Below are 22446 nucleotides of genomic sequence, written 5' to 3'. Positions count from 1 at the left end.
GGGGTCACCTGGGAGTCTGCAATCACCCCTCCACCTACCCACAACTTCTCCACTAGGAATCATCACCAGACCCAGCAGACGGCAGTTGGTCGGCTTGCATTTGTAGAAATGTGAAGACTTTGGCTCCCCGTCTAGACTCCGAGCTCCTAGGGGAGGACTTAATGTCCTCATCACTGCATCCCCTGATAGAGGAAATCAAACCAGAAAAGAAACTTTGAGTGGTTGAGTGAGTGAATGAACGAAGAAAAACATTTGAAGTGCTTTCAGTACAAGGCTTCCATTTAAACCGTGTATGTCACATAATGAGATCGTTTCTATGCGTAACTGCCCTAAATTTTAATTGAGTCAGCATACAAATAATTTTGATAGTTAGCCAAGGCTGCACTGATGCTAACATTATGTGTACTCACATTAAGAAAGAAAAAGGAAAAAAGGAGTGGGGCTTTGGATTCTCTGCCTGACTCCCAACCAACCGTCTCTGGCGTTAATTGTTTATAATAACTTAATGACATAATTATGCCCGTGTAGGTTCTCCAGAGCCAGGAAAATGCAGAAGCATCTCAAGTCTGTTGGACTAAGTTTAAAGGAAGGCAGGCTCCACTTGGGGTGAGGAGGGTGAGCTTGGTCACAATATATGTCCTTTGATGCGCTCACCAGACTTATCTTTAAAGGGGGTGATATATCTGCGTTTCTGAGTCATGAGAGCAAAGCGGTGACATCACATTTTCACTTCCAGACCTATCCCCTTGATCAGAGTTACTCACTAATGGCAACATGCAGTGAAGGCCGGCTCTCTGCACCATTGAACTCTGAATATTATTTCTCCTTGATTTCCTCATCTCCCACCCTGGGAACACATTTATAATTTAGGCACAGGTACTAAATTTAGGCACAGGTTATCCAAGTGAGAGTGCTCCCCTCCTCCTGTGACCTTGGCTTTATTCTTTCCTTCATTTCCTCATTCACTTATTCATTGGCAGATACATCCTGGGACCTGGTGTGTGCATGGACCTTGAGAAAGGCCTCTGGTTTCATGACATCCTGGGACTGGTGCATGCAGGGACCTTGAGAAAGGCCTCTGGTTTCATGCATGACATTCTGGCAGGGAGGCTCAGGAGGGCGAGTAATGACACACAGACACAAATAAGTCAGAAAGTGACTAAATAAATGGAAAAATCTGCACAATGATAAGCTATTGTGATGGTCAGTACCTGGGGAAGGCAAGACCCTGACAAATTAGCAAGACTCTATCTCAGGATAAAAATAAATAAATAAAATGGACTGCAGATAGCATGCTGCTGGGCTCAATTCCCAGTATCAAAAAATAAAATTAAAATTAAAATTTAAAAAAAAAAAGATATGTACCACTACCACGTTGGATTTATCCCTGGAATCAAAGTTTGGGTTAACCTCCAATGAACGATATAATATGTTATCTTATTAGAAAGCACAAAATTAGAAAGGGGGAAAAAAACTACATGATCATATCAATAGAAATAGGAAAATCTTGGGGAAAAATTCAAGACCCACTCGGGGGTTCTTCAACCTGTCAAAGGACATTAACATAAAATCTATAGCTGACATCATACTCAATGGGGAAAGAGGAGGAACTTTTTCCATAAGGTGGAACGAGGCAAGGATAGCCCTCCCTACACTTCCATTTGACATTTAACTAGTGTTTCCAGCCAGGGAAATAAGACTGGAAGAGGAGGAGGAAGAGGAGGAGGAGATAAGGAAGAGAAGATATTAAAGACACTCTTATTGAGAAGGAAGAATGAAATTGTACATTTTTTTTTACTAGAGATGAAAAATCTGAAAGTGAAATTAAGAAAACAATTGCATTAAAATAGCATCAAAAATAGTATAAAGATGAGGAATAAATTTAACAAAATATGTATAAAATTTTTACACTGAAAACTATAAAATCACTGCTTAGAACAGATAGGAAACATCTAAGGAAATGGAGAATGCTCCTTCTTCATGGAGTAGAAGATTTGGTGTTATAATAATGGCAGGTCTCTGCAAAATCATCTACAGATTCAGTGAAATCCTTACCAAAACCCAACAGAGTTGTTTTGGAAAAATTGACATACTGATTTTGGAAAGGCAGCAACAATTTTGAAAAGGAAGAAAAGAGTAGAGACTTCAACTCTGAATTCAAAACTTACTATAAATTTGCAGTAATCAGAACCGTGGACTACCTGTGTAAAGATAAAAATACAGATAAATTGAACAGAATTACAAGGATAAGGATAAACCCTTATCCTTGTGTTCAAGTGATTTTTCAACACAAATGCCAAATTAAGTCAATGGGTACAGGGTAGTTCTTATAGAAAATGATGTGAGAATAATTGTACATTCATCATCATAAACTATGAATTAAGACCCTTAGCTCTCAAGAGACACATAAAGCAACTCAAAGTAGATCATTAGTTAACTTAAATGGAAAAGGTAAGACTATGTAAAACTTCTAGACAGTCCTAAGAGACAGTCTTCATGATCTTGGCCTCAGCCAGGAATTCTTAGATTTAAGGTCAAAAATATTCTTAGATATGACATATGAGAAATTGATAGAGTAGACATCATCCAAATTACAAACTTCTTTTGCATCAAAAGACACCATTAAGCACATGAAAAGATAAACCGCAGACCTACAGATATCTGCAAGCCACACATCTGATATGAATGGAGGATAAAGAATCCTTACAACTTGAGAGTAAGAGAATAAACAACCCAGTTTTTAAAAATGGGCCAAATATTTGAACAGACATTTCTCCAAAAAAGATACGCAAATGTCAAATAATCTCCTGAAAGGGTACTCAACACCAGTAGTCATTATAGAAAAGCAAATTAAAACCACAGAAAGCTAACTACTTCAGACTCCCGGGAATGGATATTATAATGGGGGGGGGGGGGGGCCAGGGGGGGANACTCTCTCAGGAAAGCTAGTTGGGCTGGGACAGGCCTCCGCCAAGGATGCATGTGGCATCCTGAATGCCCAGGCATATATTCTCAGAGCCCAGAAGGTCCAGGCAAAAGAGGCTGTTAACAAGGATGTGAGGAAGCTGTAACTTTTGTACATTACATGGTAGATGGAAGTGAGGAGAATAAAATCAATCACTGTAGAACAGTTTTCGAAAGTGTTGAACATAAACTTGCCATATGATCCAGAAATTCCATCCCTGGATATGTAAGAGGTGGGAAAACATATGTCTACATACAGACTTGCAGAGGACTATTAAGAAGAGCATTTTTTTTTAATAATAGCCTAAAACTAAAAACAACCCAACTGATGAATGGATAAGCAAAGTATCCATATGATGGAACATTCCTTACCAATAAAAAGGAATGGATTCCTCACACACTATACACTGGGCTAAACAAAAGGAGTTCATACCAACAGACCACGTGTCGCATGACTCAATGAATATGAGATACCCAGGAAAGCAAAGCTGTGGATAGGTCTCAGGTGGTTGCCTGGGTGTAGGGGTGTGACTCCAGAGAGGCCTAAGGGACCTTTTGGTGGGAAAGAAATGTAAAACTGGGTTGGAAAAATACCTGCACAGCTCTGTAAATTTAATAAAAATCATTGAGGTGTACCCTTGTAATGGTTGCATTTTAAGGTATATAAATGATATGTCAGTGGAACTGCTATCAAAAAAATGAAGAGTCCAAAATATCAGATTTCTCAAAACAAGACTGATACAAGAGCAGAGGGGTGGGTTTAGTGACACCTGATAGTGTAAATACCTGACAATAGAAGGGACCTAACTGGCATTTTAGGGCTCTGCCTACATTTCTCCCTGACTCACATTCTATCCAGGCAGGGTAGAGGTGGGTTGTGATGGACAACGTTTTTGGGGACTTTATCCTAAGGACAATGAATGGTCATCCAGGACTTGGATCTTTTATCCAAGTTGGGTTCCATAGAGGCCCTCTGGGAAGGGATGGATCTAGGGGTGGGAACTTGGGGTAGGTCACTCTGGCAATGGCCAAGATGGAGAAATGAGGACCTATCAGAGGCAGGAATCCTGATGGGGAGCTTGGGCTTCACGCTCCCAGCTCCATGCCCTCAGCTGACCCAAACCTCCCTGGGTCCTCGCATCTGCACATGGAGGGGCAGTCTACAGGACCCCAGCACTGTCCCTGTGCCTCGCACATGGTCACTGCGCTCCATATGTGTTCCATCAGTGACTATCCCTCGCGTCCTTCCCAGCTGTACTTTCCCTGAGTCCTGTTCTGGATCAATCATCAATCAATCATGTTTTTCAGAGTCTGCCATCTCATCCGGGGTGGTCAATTCTAAGGAGAGCTTGCTTACTTTTGGTGTGGAGAAGCCACCTTGGGCATCGGACACACTCACCCAGAGTGCCTTCCGTGGGGACCCATGGAACCTGGACATCTGAGTGGTGTTGGCCTGTCTTTCTGACCTAAATGCCCAGGGTAGAGGTCTGGGGTTGGTGGGTTCTTCCCTAAGGTATCAATGGTCCCCATCTCCATCCTCTCTTGAGAACAGGAGTTTGGGAGAAACCAAGTTACCATGGAAACTGCCTGAGGTCACCTAGAATCCTACCTTTCCTACTGACCCTCTCATGAGTACCTTAAAACTTGTACATGAGGCCTGTGCTTGTTTTGAAGGCCGGTTAAGACGCGGCTTTGAGGAACAAGGCTGTCTGTGTCCAGGGAGCCAGGAGTGGGAGATGAGGGCCAGGTAGGCAGTGAGCAGCTTCTAACGGCATCTGGGAAAAGAGAACAGGGGCTTCTGATCTCTGGAGGAGGGGTAAGGGTGCAGGCAGAGGGACAGGACAGAGGCAGAGGCTTCAGCAGGGCATGCATGAGGTCCTCAATTCACCTTTCCTAAGGTCATTTATCTTTGAGGAAAACGTGGCTTACAACCAGAGTGAAATTTACTTATTTATTCAATGAACATTGTTTGAGGGCCCCTTATTGTCCAGGACCTATGGTGGGTATGTCCAGAACTCTGGATGAGTATGTCCAATGCCCAAGGTGGCCTGCTCCACACTATGTCACAATGATGAACAAAGGAGACAAGGGTCTGCTGTTACAGAATTTACAATCCCCCGAGAGAGGCAGAGAGTACCAGCATGGTGTGGTGCCCAGGGAGCCCAGGGCTGAAGCAGGAGGATCACTTACTCCAAATGTGAGGACTCCCTGGAACCTCCTCCTGGAGGAATCAGCAGGAAACCAAAAGGGAGGAGCCTGTGCCAGGCAGAGAGAAGACCCTGGGCAGGGACAGCTCTCGGAAGAGAAGGAATTCACCATGAACACACCCGTGCAGGAATCCATGATTGCACACTGCCCCCTTCTGTAGGGTGGACACGGAGGTGGGGATGCTGGAGTTCCTGGGGCGACGGCAGCCCCAGCTCTGAGGCAGCAGCTTTGAACTAAGCAGGGATGGTGTGCTGGGGGAGGGTACAGCCCATCTTAAAGACATTCTTCAAAGAAACCCCCTGCAGAGTCCCCAAAGCAAAGAATTCTTAGAATCTTCAAAACTGGTTGTGACCTAGGGAGTTTCAGAAATCAATCGATCAATCAATACATGGTCTTATTTGCAGAGCCCTCTATCTGTCATCACCTATGGTCCCGCCCACAGCGCAGGGAAGACACTAGGGCTGGAATGACCCTTCTTTAGTAAGATTATGTGGGGGAACCTGAAGGCCTGAGAGGGGAAGGGACTGACCCAAGACCATGCAGATGGCGGACCCAGAACTAGGACGTCATCATCTGCCTCCTGGGGCTGCTCTTCTCATGTGTTCACTCATCACTCACCGAGGGCCTGCAGCTCACCAAGTTCTGTTCGAGGCCTGGTGATTTGGAGACAGATGGGGCAGACAGAGCTGCACATTTGAAACAGAATTTTTCTTCTTTTTTATGATTCACAAACGGCTCCGAGAGCCTGGGAAGTGTCTAAAGAGAAAACAAGATGCAGTTTCACAGCCTGGGTCTGGAGAGGGGTCCTACTTGGGGACCACACCCAGGACGCCTCCTCTCTGTGATTCTTAAAGGGAAGCTGTCACTCACTGAGCCAGAAGGCTCCCTCTGTGTGCACAGCCACTGGTACTAGCTGGCCAAGGACACTCTGACAAGCTGGGAGTGCAAGAGACACGGTGCCCTTGCCGTGCCAACCTGCCTTGGGGTCCTCTGGTGTCAGTGAGGCGCATGCACAGGCTTCCCTGATTGTGCTGACCCACGGAACGTGTGGTCATTGTCCCCATCACCCATCCACTTCCAGAAGCTACTGGGTAGGAATCACGGTGAAGGAGCCTTGCTGGTCCCACGGAGACACCTTCTGGGTGTGAGGGGAACACCCCAGTCTGGAGTCTACTGCTTTGTCTCTCCTGGAACCAATCTCCAGCCACTGCAGGAGGGAACAGGAGACAGGGTTTGTTCTGCCTCACGTGAGCATTTAAGAAAGTAGGCATCAAATATTTACAAAGAAAAGCGAGTGAGTCAAAACCAATCACTTAAACTGCATGGGTCCTGGGCAGACCCCGCCCATCCCCTGGGGCTGACTTGGACAGTGCTGAGGACCTCAGCAGTAAGGACTCTGCATTGTCATTAGCTCACACTTACCTTTCCTCTCCCTCTCTCCTCCCCCACAGTGAGTGCCACCAGCCCTGCATCTGAGCCTCTTCCCTCTGGAATCACCCTTACCCTTTGCACCAGCTCAGACCCTGTCTTCCCAGGGGCATCTGCAGAGCCCCCAACTGGGAGTGGCCAGGTCCTTCTCTTTAACTCCAATACAGCTGGTTCCTATCCGAGGTTTGTCCTTGCACTTGGGACCTCTCATCAGTGTTTGGATTTTTCCTTCTCTGCCTCAGAGACAAGCTGGTGACAGGAAAAGGTTGAAGGTGCCAGTGACCTGAGTGCTGGGAGGGAGACAGGTGCTCTCACAGGGCCACCCAGAGAAGACGCAGCATTGGGTGTGACCTGGGCCAGGTCTGCCGGACAGAAGGACTAACCAAACTCAGACGGACCCAGAGGAGGCTTGCTGTGGCCAGCTAGCGTGGGCCTAGTGGTCAAGAACTGAGCCCACCCCCTGCCCCAGATCCCACCCTTCCACCCCAGGCTGGATGGCCCACAGCTACCCTGAGGAGTGACTTAGGCACCAGCAGAGCAGGGAGCTCACCAAAAGGAGAGAAGTTCACCCACAGGAAGTGTACATGCAACTTTAGAATTAGAAAACCTTAGCCATTTGACTTCCACCATCTTCTGAGTTTTGTGTTACTTGTTTATATTTTAAATTATGAAGATCCTGGGGCTCCATAGTTTTTTAAAATACACAAGGTCCCTCGGAGCCCTCCCCATCCTTTCCTCCTTGCTCTGTGCCCTGGGCAGAGGACACCATCAGCAGACTCCCTTCCTCTGCTTGCAGTTGGTTCAACCAATGGAGCCAGGCAGGAGCTTGGGCGGAAGGAGAGCAATGTCATCTCAACATTGCCCTGCACCCTGGACATGCCCTTGACCAAGAGCCAGATGTCCTGTTAGGTGGTTCCCTCATCATAGCCTGTGGTTCAGGTCTTTTAAAAAAACAAATCAGAGAAATCTAATTAAGGCAGAATATCATGTACATGTGAAACGGCCAGTCACCTCCCCAGGCCTTAGGGTGATGGCTGTCCTGCCTATCCCCTGTGCTTTCTCTCCACTGAAGCATCTCCCTCACTTGTCCTGTGACCTCCTGGGCCAGGGAGGCTGTACCAGGTAGAGACAGAGGGAGGTAAAGACCCATCTGGACTTGGGCCTGCCAGGCCTTCACACAGGAGCTGGTGAAGGGTTAGGTTGAAGAAGCAAGAAAGGCCCAAGGCGGGAAAGCTTTGGTGCTGAGCCCTCTTCTTGCAGAACTTTCATAGCCTGCTGTTATTCATCTGACGTGGAAACTTCAGAATTATTTTTATAGCTCATCATTCATGTTTTGGGGGTAGGCTTTAACATGGAAGTAGTTAGGAAGAAAGACAAGGAAGTGCCCAGTTGGCAGCCCCCTCTCAGCACCTCATGGAGGTATCTTAGCTCACTATTTCCTCTCCTCTTCTGGGATAATGTGGGGTCTTGAGGGAAGGGCTTGCTGGCCCTTCTTCGTCACGGTGTCCACTTCCTGCGGATGTAATAGCTGACTGGAGCCTGGTTGCACTGTTGCCCGGCAACACCTACCACCATATGTGTCAATGAAGAGGAAGAATTAGCAAAGCCATGGGTTGAATCCCAGGCTCTTCTTATTACTTAATTGCCATCCATCATAAGTCCACACTGAGAAACTGAGAGGGAGTCTGTCACGGGTCTTTATGAACTACCCCTCATGTTTTTTAGCAGCACCAGAGTGGAGTCCTCATAGGAAAGTTCAGAGTTATTTTTATAGTATCATTCATGTTTTGGGGTAGGAGCTTCCTGCCTCAACATTACAAATTAAACCAAGGGTCAGCATAAGCCACTGTGCTGATTCGTCACAGAGGGTCTGCACATTCTGCACATGGACAGATCCCCTCTTGGACAGAGCACTTTCTCTCTTCTTGGCCCAGAAATGAAATCTGATCAGTTGACACTTTTGGCTCCAATTGCCTGTTATGCTTTTTAAAAATAAATAAATAAATAAAATAAACAGCTTTAATAGCTTAAAAAATGTTGATTTTCATTCAACATTTAAAAATTTTACATAAAAGTTTGCAAAACAACAACAGAAATCTGAAGATCTGCCAGTATGGCCCCTCATTTCCTGCTTGGCCACAGCAGTTGAACCTAATTGACGCGCCGTGCACTTTGGCCCCGTTTCCATAGATGGTATTTATGGCCCCGGCATGGTAGCTTTGTGGCAGAGCAGACAATAGGCCCTCTGCAAGTTATTTCTGGGGATCAATTCAAGTTACAGATGTGTGATTACTGGGTATCAAGATGTGAAGGTATGTCTTTTTTCCCTTCCATGGGGTTATGGAGTTAGGACTTCCCTCAGCGTCCCCACTTCAGGGCAGGTTGACCTCCACAGAAACATGCTCTCTTTATGATGGTTACGGGGAGAGGATGCTGAGCGGACTGTCTGACGGGGCTCCAGGGATCCAGAACAGCCCTTATCAGTGGCTGTGGGTTTGAATGCACAGCTGGGGCCGTCCACACTGCTCTCCATTGAGGCCTGGTATTAGAACTCGTGGGAGCGCCCTGGGTGATTCTCCTGTGCAGCCGAGGTCCAGGGCCCCCAAGGAGGCTGGTCTTCTTAAGGTCAGTGATCCTTAGATGGAAGTGCAATCCAGGATCAAAAGCTCATGCTCTGCCTGCCCCACAGGAATGAGGCCTTGTGTTCAGCCTGTGTCCTTCACCCAGCACGGTGTCCTGAGTGTGGCAGGGGTGTGTGTGTGTGTGCACAGGGGACAGAGGGAACTGTCAAGCTGACGGATGCCGACCTGGCAGTTTTGGAACGTGGCTGCTGCATCAGGTCTGAAGGAGGAGGAGGGAGGGCCTCGACCCAATGCCAGGGGCCTGAGAGAACGTTATTGGGTCAGCAGGCCTCACCCAGGCGGCCTGGGTTTGAGCACAGTGAGAAGTTCACAGCGGCACAGAGGCAGCCATTCAGGCCTGCAGAAGAACAAACACTCATTTCAAGGTTGAGTTGGCTTCTGGGAGCTGAGCAGCTTTTCCCAGTGCTGGGCTCCCTGCAGGGGCCATGCCTGCCTGAACCAGGAGCATGCTGGATTTCCACCATCAGAATCCCAGGGCATACAACCTGACCCCGGCCAAACCACACCCCCTACACCCACTTCCGGCCACTTGGTTGGGGCCGCACAGTGACTCCAGATAACACCCAACTGAAGGCTTGTGATTTCCACAAAGTTTGTGTCTCATAAAAATTGGAACACCTGCTAAGTAGAGACAACACTCTTTTTGTCTTCCTGGCAAACTCTTTCTGTAGGAATTTTCTCACTCCCCAGAGGTGACATATTTCACTGGCAATGCTCCTGGCTCTGGGAGTCCCCACAGGCACCTCCTCGGGAGGCAGGAACCTGAGAAACCTTGAGAAGGGCAGAGGTGCAGGGCCACATGTAGGTCGGTCTTGAAGATAAGGGGCCATGACTAGTCTGGAACACAGGGTTCTGCAAGGGTTCTGCAGGAAAGCTACAGAGGATAAGAAGAAGACTTGCCCAGCAAGAGCATAGGAAGTAGAGAGATGGACAGGGCTTGGGAGACACGGAACCACCATATGCTAAGGACTGGTCAGGTGCCAGACATTTTATACATAAGCCACTTTCCCAGGCCACACCCATCTTTGACATACCTGGTGGCTCCATCCCTGTGCCAGTGAGATGGCATGTGGCCATCTTTCCTAAGTGGACCCCATGTGAAGCTCTACAAGATGATTGTTTCAAGAACAGGTGATCTTGGGGACACTGGTTCTCTTGGAAACTTACAATACAGATTAGCATATTAAAGACTAAAAAGCCTTGCAATTAACCTGTTTTAAACTTAGCATTTTCCAAAGGTCTTTAGCCATTAAAGGAACAATAACTGTGCATATATCCATGAAGAATCAGCAACACTCATTGCTGGCAAGGTCATGGGGAGAAAGGTATACTTGTACCTTTTTGGTAGGACTGCAAATTGGTACAACCACTCTGGAAATCAGTATGGGGATTCCTCAGAAGATGAAGAATGTAGCCACCATATGACCTGGCTATCCCATGTCTTGGCATTTATCCACAAAACTAAGATCAGCATATATGTGATTCATGTATACCTATGTGTATAGCAGCACAATTCACAATAGTCAAGTGATAGAAACAGGCTGGGTGCCTGTGCACAGATGAGTGAACAAAGAAAATGTTCTCCCCCCCACCTCTCTCTCTCTCTCTCTCTCTCTCTCTCTCTCTCTCTCTATATATATATATATATATATATATATATATATATATAATTATACACACACTCACAATCACACAATGGAGCTTCATTTGGCCATAAAGAAAAATGAAATTATGGCATTTACTTGCAAAGGGATGGAACTGGAAAAACACCATACTATGTGAAAAAAGCCAGAATCAGAAAGTCCAGGGTCAAATGTTTTCTCTTATATGTGGATGTTAGAGCAAAATAAAGAATTAAAAAAGGTGGGGATCTTGTGAAGATAGAATAAAGAATAGTAAAGTAGAGGATCCCGGGAGGGAGGAGGAATGGAAAGGGGAGAAACTATGGAATAAAATGAACCAAATTATGCTATGTGCAGGTCTGACTATATCACAATGAATTGTGCTTTTCTATATGATTATAATGTACCAATTTTAAAAAAGGCAATCAATCAATAAATGAAAGACTGTAGAGGAAGGGGCTGGGGGAGGAAGGAGGGCAGGGAAAGTGGAAGTACTGGAGATTGAAATGGAGCAAAATGATGTTATATGCATTTACGGTTCTGTCCAAATGAACCCCACAATTATGCGTAACTGTAATGCATTAATAGAACATAAAAAGCATCAGCAACACATACACTGGCAAACATGGTTCAGGTCCCATTTCAGCATTAGTAATCGGAGAGCTAATCACACTGTAACTGTGAGGACTGTTCCTTCCTCTTGAGGGAAGGTTTGCTCAGCACTTAGGGAAAAATGACCTCTTCCCTCTGCTGCTCCTTAAGTGACCACTAGACACCAAAAAACATGCCCCATGTTAACAACTCCATTTCCAAATGGAAAATGATCCGATTTCTGCTTCACTGAACCCCACAAAAGGTCCATTCTGAGTGCTTCTGTGTGACAAGCTCTCTGCCAGGTTGAGCAGGAGAAGGAGCAGCCCAAAGCCCAGAGCACATCTCTCTGCCGTCCCTTGGTTCAGGGCTGCCCATCCAGATGGAGGGGGTGGCTCTTACAGCCAAGAGCTCTCTAAGTGCAAAGGGCGCTGGCGATCAGCACCGCTGGCTCAGGAGCGGGGAGGCTCTATTTTAAGGCCAAGTAACAACCACGCTGACCTACATGACGTCACATGTGAACGCTGAGAGTTGGAAACTTGGGAAGGTGGAATTGTCTGTAGAGAGCAAGATGGAGGCAATCTTCCATTCACAGGAGGGAAGGGGGTCAGACTGAACTGGCTGGGAGCTCCCTGAGAGCACTGGAGTGCTAAAGTGGGCCGTTGACCCTTTCTGGAGGCCCACTGAGAGGCTGGACACCACACTGCCCTCGGTCTTTCCCAGTTCTGGCCACACGGGCTCCCAACGCTTCTCTCCAACTTCTCTGCAGATTCCTGCTGCAGGCCTCTCCCCTGGGTGTGGAAAGGGCTCTCACCTTCTAACTCTTCTTGTCCCAGCCTCTTCGCTACCCCCAGCCCCTGCTCCTTTGCAGAGAGTTCCTGCTACAGGACAGCCCCCTCCATCTACTGGACACCTCAGAATGTGCCCCAAATGCTTCCATCCACTTTCCTGTCACAGACCCTTATCTTCTGTCCCTTTCTCACTGTTTAATTCTGTGGCCTTAAATCCTGTAGCAGAAACCAGATAGACCAACCCGTGTGCTCCATGCCTTAAGCCCTCCCAGCCCACTTCCTCTTTCTCTTCTTACTCCTCTCTCCTTCCTCTTCCTTTTCCTCCTCTTCTTGGTCAGTTCAAATACTTCTATATTTACATCCCAACTCAAGTTCCATGTCCTGTCTGATGTGACTTTGCAAAGTAACCCCAGATAGGTCTGACCACTAAACATTGTGTGGGATATAGCCTTCCTCTCTATTAGTGTTAGGGTTTGGATATGAGGTATCCCCAGAAAGCTCACATATGGGACAGTGCAGGAATGTTCAGAGGTGAGGTGATTAGATTATGAGAGCTGTATCCTAATCAGTGGATTAATCCAATTTTTTGGATTAATCCATTTTGATGGATTAATACTTTGAATGGATTGATGGGTGGTAACTGTGGGCAGGTAGGACATGGCTGGAGGAAGTGGGCCCATTATCACTGGCTCCTTGCACTCAAGGTTTCTCTGCTTCCTGGCTATCATGAACTGAGTGGCTTTCCTTCACCATGCTCTCCCGCCATGATGTTCTAGGGACCCAGAGCTATGGGATCAGCTGACCAATAACTGAACCTCTGAAACTGTGAGCCAAAATAAATTTTTGCTTTAAGTTATTCTTGTCAGTTCTTTTGATCACAGTGATGAAAAGTTCACTAACATAGTTAGCTAATATTTTTGAGCTTTTGAATTTTTCTGCCCTAATGGTCCTTTCTATAGTTTGGTTATTTGCTATTTTATTAATTTCTATTTTGGGGGTTTGCTCTTTGAAAACATTTAAAAAATTATTAAACCTTTGCTGAAGATGAAAAGTTAAAAAGGAAGAATATGATCTAATCCTTGTATTATCTGTAACAGGAATGAAAAAAGAGAAAATCAAATGCCAAATGATGCATTTTAAATGAATTATGGAAATACATTTGAAAATTTAAATGACATGGGCAAATTTCATTTCAATCAAACTATGTCAATTTATTAAAATGTATCAAATTGATACAAGAAGAAGTAGAAAACTTAAATAATCCTATACTCTTAAATATATGAAAAAAGCAATTTTTCCTAGGTAGATATTTGCTTTCTGGGGTTGGAAGATTCCTGATAGTGGTCAGCTTCATCTTGCCTCAAAAAAAAAAAAAAAAAGAAAGATATGTGTATCTCCATATTGCCTGGTTGCCTTTGGTCTTCTGAGCCTCATCAGCACCCTGGTGAGGATGGGCCAAGGAAAGCACAGACACTCTTCCCCAGTTACCACCTCTAACCCCTCCAGCCCAGCTGCCATTTTTCAGAATCCCAGACTCACAAGTTCCTCAGCCTTTCCTTTTGTCCTCCCATCCGGGATCCACTGTGGCAGCTCTGAACCTTCCTGCCTGGACTCCGTGATGGACTGTATCTTCAGGCTCTGTTCCTTGTTACCCACCAAACATAGCTAAGGTGCTGAAGAAAACCAGGTGGTCTCACAGAAGTGGGCGCCATGTTTTTCATCTGGTCACTTAAAGGAGCTAGAATGGAGTGGGGCACACATTGGAGGAGAGAGTTCAAAAGGAAAACACAAATGTCCTGCTCCCTGACCCTTGGAGGTCTCTACCCTTGGAGGACCTCTGCCTGGGGTCCTCTGATCATGGGAGGGACAGCCATGGGAGGTTGTGCACCAGTGGGGACCAGCTGGGCTAGAGAGGCTGTGACAGTGTATTCTCATGGACACTCATGTGCCTTGTGGCCTAATGACCTGTCTTCTATTCTATTTTGTTTTATGGCCTGATTACCCTACTTTTATAGTTTGTAGATTATATTCTTTTAGTATTCGCTTTGTTCTTTTATGCCTTATATTTTAATTGTTCTCCGCTGACTCGGAGCTTAATGACCAACTCCCTTTTATCTCTTTCTTTACTTTGTATCCATGGTTTATATTTTATCTAGTTCTTTCATCACGTTCAACTTTTATTTTGAGCTTTATTTTTATTGCGTTCGTTTTTATTCTAGCCTCGTTCTTCGCCTTTTCTGCTGTTTTAAATGATTTTTGTCTTGATTCACCTTTTTTTGTTGTTGTTGATAACACACTGCTGCTTTTAGTGTCTTTGACGCTCTTTGATTACAAAACAGAAAGTCGGGCAGAGTCTTGAGGGACCCTGTGCTGCGGTCTGGCCAGCATCTTGGAAACATCCTGCGTGGAAGGCAGAGCAAGCCACACATGCTTTCGCTGGGCAGCCAACGTGCTGGAAGGATACAGACACATACCAAAGGGACCAAGTGTGCTATGGGAGGCCAGGCCCCATAAGACACAGAGAACCCCCATCCACGGTGTGATCTCCCCTGTCTCCGTCCAGCCTCCTATCTGCCCTTGAGCTTCAGAATCTCTCTTTAAAGGGTCTGGGCTGCTCTCCCAAGGCCTTGCCTAACCACAAGCTCATCGGTGTGCATCCTGGTCCAGAACCCACTACCGTCCAGCTGGCTTGGTTCCTGTCAGCCAGGTCCCTGAGAGCCTGACTGGGCTGGTCAGCTCTGCTCATGTTTCAAGTTCAACCCTCACTCCCCCCGCCCCCCGTTCACTGTAGCAGGTGGGATGCCGGAGAGGGGCACTGATATGGCCAGTTGTAGGCTGGTTGTAGGCTACTGTGGGCTAGTTCCTAACCAGGGGTGGTGATGGACAAGGAAGGAAGCTGGGTATGTGCTCCCTTCCAGATGATTCTGCAGCAGCATCGTGACCTCCTCCCAAAGATCCTCCTCCCTTCTGCATGTCCCTCTATCTCCTTCCACTTTAAAAGTAATAGTCACACAATCCAGTCCACAGCCAGCCAGGATTCCGAGTCCTCTTCCCACAGGGCAAACTGTCCATGGATTTTGTTGTAGGGACAAGGGTGTTTTTCACACGGTGTGGGGTTGAGTTTCTGCCAGAAACTGGGTTCTCAATCCAGCGCCTTATCCGACTATGCAATCCCAGTGGTCAGTTGGCCAGCAGGATGGCCCTGAAAGGAGCCACCAGGCTAACTGGAGCCTTCTCCTGAGACCCCTTGCAAGGAGGCAGAATGGCAGGACCATCAGCTGGATGGAATTGTTCCTTCCTCAACGCGGCTTGACGAGGTCTGAGGGCAGGCAGGAGCCATGTTCCTGCCACCTGTCCACTCCTGCCCCAGGGCTGCTCCTTCTTCCCCAGCAGGTCCGAACAGGAGCAGGCTGGAGCTCAGTGATCTCCAACTGACCTCCAGATACTTGGGGCCTATTCTGGATGGCACACAGTAGATGCTCAGTGAAAATTGATGAGTGAACTGCTAGGCCATCTGACCCCACAATGGAGCCTTTCAAACGATGGAGCACTCTGCCGGCCCCAGGAAGGGCAGAACTCAAGACTCGGGGACCTTCACCTGCCTGCTTTTCGTTGGAGCTCTGATATCCATGTACTAGGGACCTGAGACCTAGATCATCTCACTGGCACTAGGATCCTGTAGATTATCTGAACTCAGCTGTGGAGAAAGCAACATAGAGTTTGTGCACAACCCATAGGAAGGGCTTCTTTTTAAAGACTTCTCTTTAAAGGTCATGGCTGCTGACTCTTTAAGGACCCAGAAGGAGTATGCACATGGGAATGAGACAGGCTGGGCCACTTATTGGCTGTGCAACCTTAGGTGAGTCCCATAACCTCTCTGAGCTTTAGTTTATTTTTCTCTAACTAGTTCTCGTCAGTGTACCCAGGATTCAGTGAGCTGATGTTTCTGAGATGCCACATCTGGCACTAGATGTGTGGTAGATGCTCATTGCACACCCTTTCTCTCTCCTTTCCTCCCTTCCTATAGCAACCAGTGCGACTTAGATCAGAGCCTCAGCCCGCCTGCTGCTCACTGGCACATGCTACAGGAGGGCGGAAGGCTTCTGCTGTTGTCCACTGTGAGCATCAGCTCAGCCGCGGGCTTCCCCAGAAATACCCCATTCTGCTCCTTTCAGTCTTGCCATGTGGTGAGAGAGGTGCTAATTGAAAACCCCAAAGAGCCCCTACGTTCTGGGAAGGAAGAGGCAAAAATGTGTGGCTTTCCTCTTGTTGCTGCTGGGTGTCTGTCGTCAGGAGCTCAGACCATCCCTCCCGGCAGGCAGGTGCCTTTGGCTTCTCTGCCACCGTCTCCTGTGCCAGCCTGACCGGAGACGGGAAGCCACCTCGGGACCCTCCTGAGCATGGTGTTCCCCCAGAGTGTCATAGGAGAGTCACAGTCACTGTGGTGGTGGCCTGGGAGGGAGGAGGGTACGTTGGCTCATTGGAGCGGCTCATGGGCTGAGATTTCCCGTAGATCACAGGACAATCACCCACTAAGGTCTTCCATCTAGGGCTTGCAGCCCCCTCCCCAGCAATGGGAAGGCTTGCTCCATCTCCTGGGAGTTTGACATCAGGGGTGGGGTGTTGGGTAGTGCACACTTACACTGGAAAAGTGAGGCCGGGAGGTTGTGTTTTTAAGTGAAATAGCAAAACAGCATGAACTTGAAAATGTTTGTGCCCAGTATATCTTCACTTTCAGAGCTCATCAACATTCTATCAATATTAAAAAAAAAAATCACGTGAAACTGTTCATCTTGGTGCTACGCATGGTTGTTTAAAATTGGAAACAATCTACATTTCAACCATTTGGATACAGTTTAAATAGATCGGCTACATCCACAGACTGGAATATTATGCAACCATCAAAATGACGCGCCCAAGGAGACTTTAATAAGCTAATAAAATGCTCTTATATTATTAGATAAAAATACAGTATGCAGAATTGTAACATAAGGCAACATCTGTTTCGGACAATTTACTGAAAGAAGATTAGAAGTAAACATGTCTAGAATTTATGGTTGATTGTACCCTGGAAGTAGGATTACCATTCCTTTTGGCCTTTTTACATCATATTTCTAAATTTTATCTCCTTGGAAAAGCCAGGAGGCCCTGCCAGCATCAGTCTCTGCTGTGGTCCCTAATGTAGGGGGAGACAGAGCCCCTGCTGTTTCCTGAGAAAAGCAAATAATGTGTCCACGTGTGATCCCAGAAAGTTGGACCAGGTGTAAATTGGAATGCTTATCAGGTTGGCCCCTCAAGGGAGACACACAAAATGAAATAATAACAGGTTTATTTATAGCCCTTTTATTGGAATTTCTTTTGTGAATTTCTTTCTTTAATACCACATTTCTTCTAAGTTTTGGAAACACTAACAAGGAGTATTTTCATTTCTCCTTGAGAAAATCTGACCAGAAATTTAAAGCTCATGTAAGTACCCTCAGCAAACTCTGGGGGGCCTTTCCTGCTGACCCCAGCCCCACAGAGCATGTGGTGCCCATGGACCCCGAATCTGTGGCCAGCCCTGATGCTCATCCCTACCCCCACTCAGCAGGCCCTGAGCTGCAGCTGTTGGAGGCCCATCTGCTCCCTCCGAGGCCCTGGGGCCCAGGGGACCGTGGCATGAGGTCCATGGTGGACCATGGGTCAGACCCAGGCGGAGCTGAAGGACAGCTGGGGACAGGGCACTGCCATGGGTTGTAGCTCAGGAAGCAGATGCCAAGTCTGATCCTGCTGTGGTGCCTGGGGTTTGCTGGGGCTGCTAACAAGCACTGGGAACCAGGGCGCTTAACACCGCCAAGTTCACGGTCTCCGCTCTGGAGGCCAGACGCCTGAGATCAGCATGAAGGCCACAGGGCCAAGCCCCTCCTGATGGCTCCAGGGGAGGGCCTTCCCTGTCTGTCCTGAGAGCACGGGGCTGCTGCCACTCCTTGGCTTGGCAAGGTGTCACTTCATTACTTCTCTCAATCATCTCTCTGTCACCTGTGTGACTTCCCATCCTCTTCCTTCTGTGCCTATCTCTCTGTGCCCAAATTTCCCCTTTTTATAAGAACACAGGCCACCCTGGGTTAGAACCCACCCTGAATGATGTCAATTTGACCTCTAGAAAGACCCTGTTAATGAATAAGCTCACATTTTGAAGCTGGGAGTTCCACGTGTCTATGGTTGATTGTATCCCTGAAGTAGGGTCACCTACTTGCTCAACTTTCAACCGTCACCAAGGCTGACCCCATCATTGTGTAGCCTTGGACACCACATAACTTCTCTGCACCTCAGCCAGCCACCTTCTAATATGCTAAGTGCCAGGAAGCACGATGTCTTCAAAGAACACCTTGTGGGCAGACGAGAGCGCCTTGAATTGAAAGTGTGATATGACCAGATCCACTGCAGTTCTTTTCATGCCATCAGATCCCCTCATGGCGTTCAGATCCCCCCATCTTTTCCTCAAGAGGGGTTTCATACTCTCCTGCCTCAGGGCCTGTGCACTTCCTATTTTTTCCTACCAGGAATGCACTATTGACCCTTCCAACTTCCCAACTTGAATAAAGAATTTCTTCTCATTCTTTACTTATCCTCTATCTCCTCCCCTAACACAATTTAAAATCTTGTACCTATTCCAAGTCATGGCCCAGAATATAGGAACCATTTCACTTTCAGAATATTCTCTCTCTCTCTCTCTCTCTCTCTCTCTCTTTTCAATTGTGATGCTGGGGATTGAACCCAGGGCCTTGTGCATGCGAGGCAAGCACTCTACCAACTGAGCTATAGCCCCAGCCCTTCACTTTCATTCTCGATGGGCTACTCCATTCCTCTCTCAGATTCTGCACCGAGCAGGTGCTGGGGCCATATCATGGATGTGTAATGGATGGAAGTAGGACCTATTTCCCCGGATGTGTTGGCCCATGATCCTGAGGGAAGCTGATCATGCCGGGAAAATGGAGAGTTCATAGCCTTTGCTTTCAATGGAGTGGCTGAGACCCATGTGACTTGTAGGGAAGTCAGCTCACGTCCATCGGAGTTGAAGTCCAAGATCAGGGTGCCAGCCGGGTCAGGTTCTGGTGAGGGCTCTTTTCCTGCAATGCAGGCTGCTGATTTCTTGCTATGTCCTCACTTGAGGAAGGAGCAATCAAGCTTCCTCTGGCCTCTTCCATGAGGACATTAGTCCCTCAATAAGGGCCCTACCCTTAGTGGGGGTCTAGTCACTTCCCAATGTCCCCTCCTAATCCACCACAGTGGGGATTCAGTTTGTGCATAAGCATTGGGGGGCACCTATATTCAGGCCCTAGCAATCACCCTGGAATAACTTCTTTCCAAGAAGTGAGGTCACACAAAGAGGAAGCACCAGAGCTGATCTTCTTTGCACAAACTCCAAGCACACACACATATGCTCTTTGGAATTCTATTCCCTCTGGACGGGAAATGAAAATATCCAACTCTAAAGCTTAGGGGATTATCTGATATGTAACAGTCAGGTGACCAGGAAATGAATTCTTCCGCTCAGGAATGCTCCGTATGTCATGTCCAGCTTCCCTTCCTCAAGAAATGTCGTCTTGAGGGATAGGGTGGAATCCTCATTCTTTGCTCCTCTGCAGTGTCTTCTATATAACTGGCACTCATTAATTATTCCGAATATCTTGTGCACAAGGGTGATTGTGAGATGAACGAGTAGCAAAAGGTATAAGCAGTTGAATTCCAAGCTTGTCATGGAAGTTCTGGGCCAAATACTCTTTGCCAAGGATGAAAAACCACTGCTGATAAATCAATACAGAAATATGTAATGCAGACTTCCCGATCAATAAAAACAGAGGAAATTCTGAGGCATTACCCAAAAGGACTGCATCGATTTCATAGTTCTGGGATATGCAGAATTTGGGATCTCACTACGGAATAGTATCATCATGTGACCTTCCCTGCTGGAGGCCAGGGAATTAAATCCTCTTGGGTCTTCTACAAATACAGAGAGAGGGGGAGGAATTCCACTTCTCTTCCCACTTCTACGCAGCTTTAAAAATGAACTGAACGCACAGATGCTTTGCACAGAAGGTTAAGCAGTAGCCTAAGAGTGTTTCCTATGCGATGAGATAGATCAGGAAGCTGTCATTTCACTTGCATGGGTCCAGGGGGGAAATGGAGCATCCTATTAGCATCGCGTGTCCATGCGAATCACAATAAGCAAATTAGAGCCGGAGCAAAGCACCTATAATACAAATATCCTTGTGCCGCGGAGGAAAATGTCAAAGCAGAGTCTGGCTCTGCTGGAAATGGGTTACATTTAGAAGACATTAGCTTCTGACACCCAGGGCTTGGGTAATTTACAGCTCTTTCAAGTTATTTACTGTAAACTTTGAAGCGGCCAACCTTTTACATTTGCATTGGCTTTCTGTTGCTAGGAAGAAAAAAAAAGAAAAAAAAGGTACATGAAAAGGAAATGAGAGAGTTGTTAGGAGTCCGTTAGCTGATAGGCCAGGGCCCAAGTGCTTACCCCTGTGTGGCAATAACCTGTCCATCATGGCTCTGGGCCCAGGGAGCAAGCGTGACCTGGCCATTTCATTCTTGCCCCAGCTGATTTTTTTTTTTTTTTTTGGGAAAACAATGGTTTTATTTTGTTCCAAAATTAGAAAAGAAGGCTGGAAGCTAGAGTCTTAATTATTGCCCCTAGCCTTTTCTGCAGGAACCTAAAATTGAGTTTCAAATCTCTCTCCTGAGTTTGACTTATTGTAGAGAGTGGTGACTGGGAATGGGAGAGCAGTGTCTGAGACTGGGGTCTCTGAAGATAATGTGGCTTTGACAAGCCGAGTGCCTGGGAATGTTCCTGTGTAGGGGTGCAGGGTGCCTAGCTGCTGTGGCCATTCCCTGCGCGAGGAGGCTCTGCAGAAGAGTCTTATCAGCCTTGACCTTGATCTCAGGCACATAGTTCCTGGGAACAGAAGAGCTCTCCTGCTCGACAACCACAATGTTTCACCAGCTTCACTACTTCCAGAGCTGCCCGCTTAACAGTAACTTTAAACAATGAACTTTCTTGAGAGCTACACAAAGCTCCTGACATTGCACCTTGCAACTGCAAGCTACAACTGCAGAAAAGCTACATGAATGTTTCTAGTTCTATAATTGTCTGAGTACAAAGAATAATGCTTGCATAGTCTTTAGCCTGATAATGAGACGTATATAAATAAAGACTAGCTCTTCAGATCTGCTTCTCCATCAGAGAGCAGTGCCCCACCTGATCCCAGCTATTTTATCTTCAAAATCTGCATTTTTGAGTCTTTTATTTTCTAATTCCCCCTAGCCAGAACCTTCTAGATTGGCCACACTGGTAATGGCCAGTTAAATCAGCATGTCTTCTGTGGGGGTTTGTGGGCTATATCGGTGACAAGGAAATGAAGAATTCTCCAGCCACCTCAACCGAGCTGTCCTGGCCTTGATGACAGGGGTCACCTGGCCCCTGAAAGAGGAAGACTCTTGTTTCCCACTCACCTGGGTGAGGATGGAAGCCGGAGTCACACCTGACAGGCAGCAGACCTCAGAACTTTTGTTTGAAAGTATGAAACTGTCCCCTGAGAGGCTGACTTATTAGCTCCAGGAATTGATGGAACAGTAAAAGAGTCCATATACTTCTGTAATATCGATCGGGCTGCCATTTCTCTTTCTTCTGCAGCTCAAAATATGGATTTTTCCTGACACTTGCCTTAACTTGAATTAAACATGTAAAATATGTCTCTGCCCCTTTGGGGTTCCCCGGCCTGAACATCTGGGAACCTTAGTACACAGCATGTGGCATATGGGTGAGACTTATCAACTTGTAGAAATAGGAAACCTCAAGTACCCACAGCTGTTCATTGATGTCGGGGACTCTGCTGGAGGAAGAGACAGCTGATGCAGAGTGTGAGCCACAGAGCCAGAGAAACGAGAGGCCAACGCTGGAGGGGCAGTGGGCACGTCTTCCACTGCCCTGTGCCTCGTTTGAGCCATCTGTCTCTGGGGACAAGCCCCCGCAGTGGGATTGGTAGTGGATGGAGATCATGGAGTGTGCTCAGAGACTGGCCGTGAACTTGGAGAGGACTCAGCCTTGTGTCCAGCGGTGCCACTGAGGTGAAAGAAGCCAGCCAACAACCTGAACTCAGGGATGGCATCACACATGAGAGGGACCCTGGGACCTGGGAACCC

At 47.0% G+C, this 22446-nt stretch overlaps 1 protein-coding gene and 1 non-coding gene across 2 annotated transcripts in view; one reads left to right on the top strand and one right to left on the bottom strand.

Annotated features, from left to right (window-relative positions):
* The window catches only part of Clstn2 (calsyntenin 2), a 346124-nt gene that overhangs the window by 174839 nt on the left and 148839 nt on the right, over positions 1 to 22446 (top strand). The window lies entirely within an intron of this gene.
* Positions 18982 to 19049, bottom strand: Trnaa-cgc. The gene has a single exon. It is a non-coding gene; the product is annotated as a tRNA-Ala (tRNA).

Source organism: Marmota marmota, unplaced genomic scaffold, assembly GCF_001458135.2.
Source record: "Marmota marmota marmota unplaced genomic scaffold, marMar, whole genome shotgun sequence".
Lineage (NCBI taxonomy): Eukaryota > Metazoa > Chordata > Mammalia > Rodentia > Sciuridae > Marmota > Marmota marmota.
The sequence above is the reverse complement of the archived record's forward strand: the minus strand, read 5'-3'. Positions and strand labels throughout refer to the sequence as shown.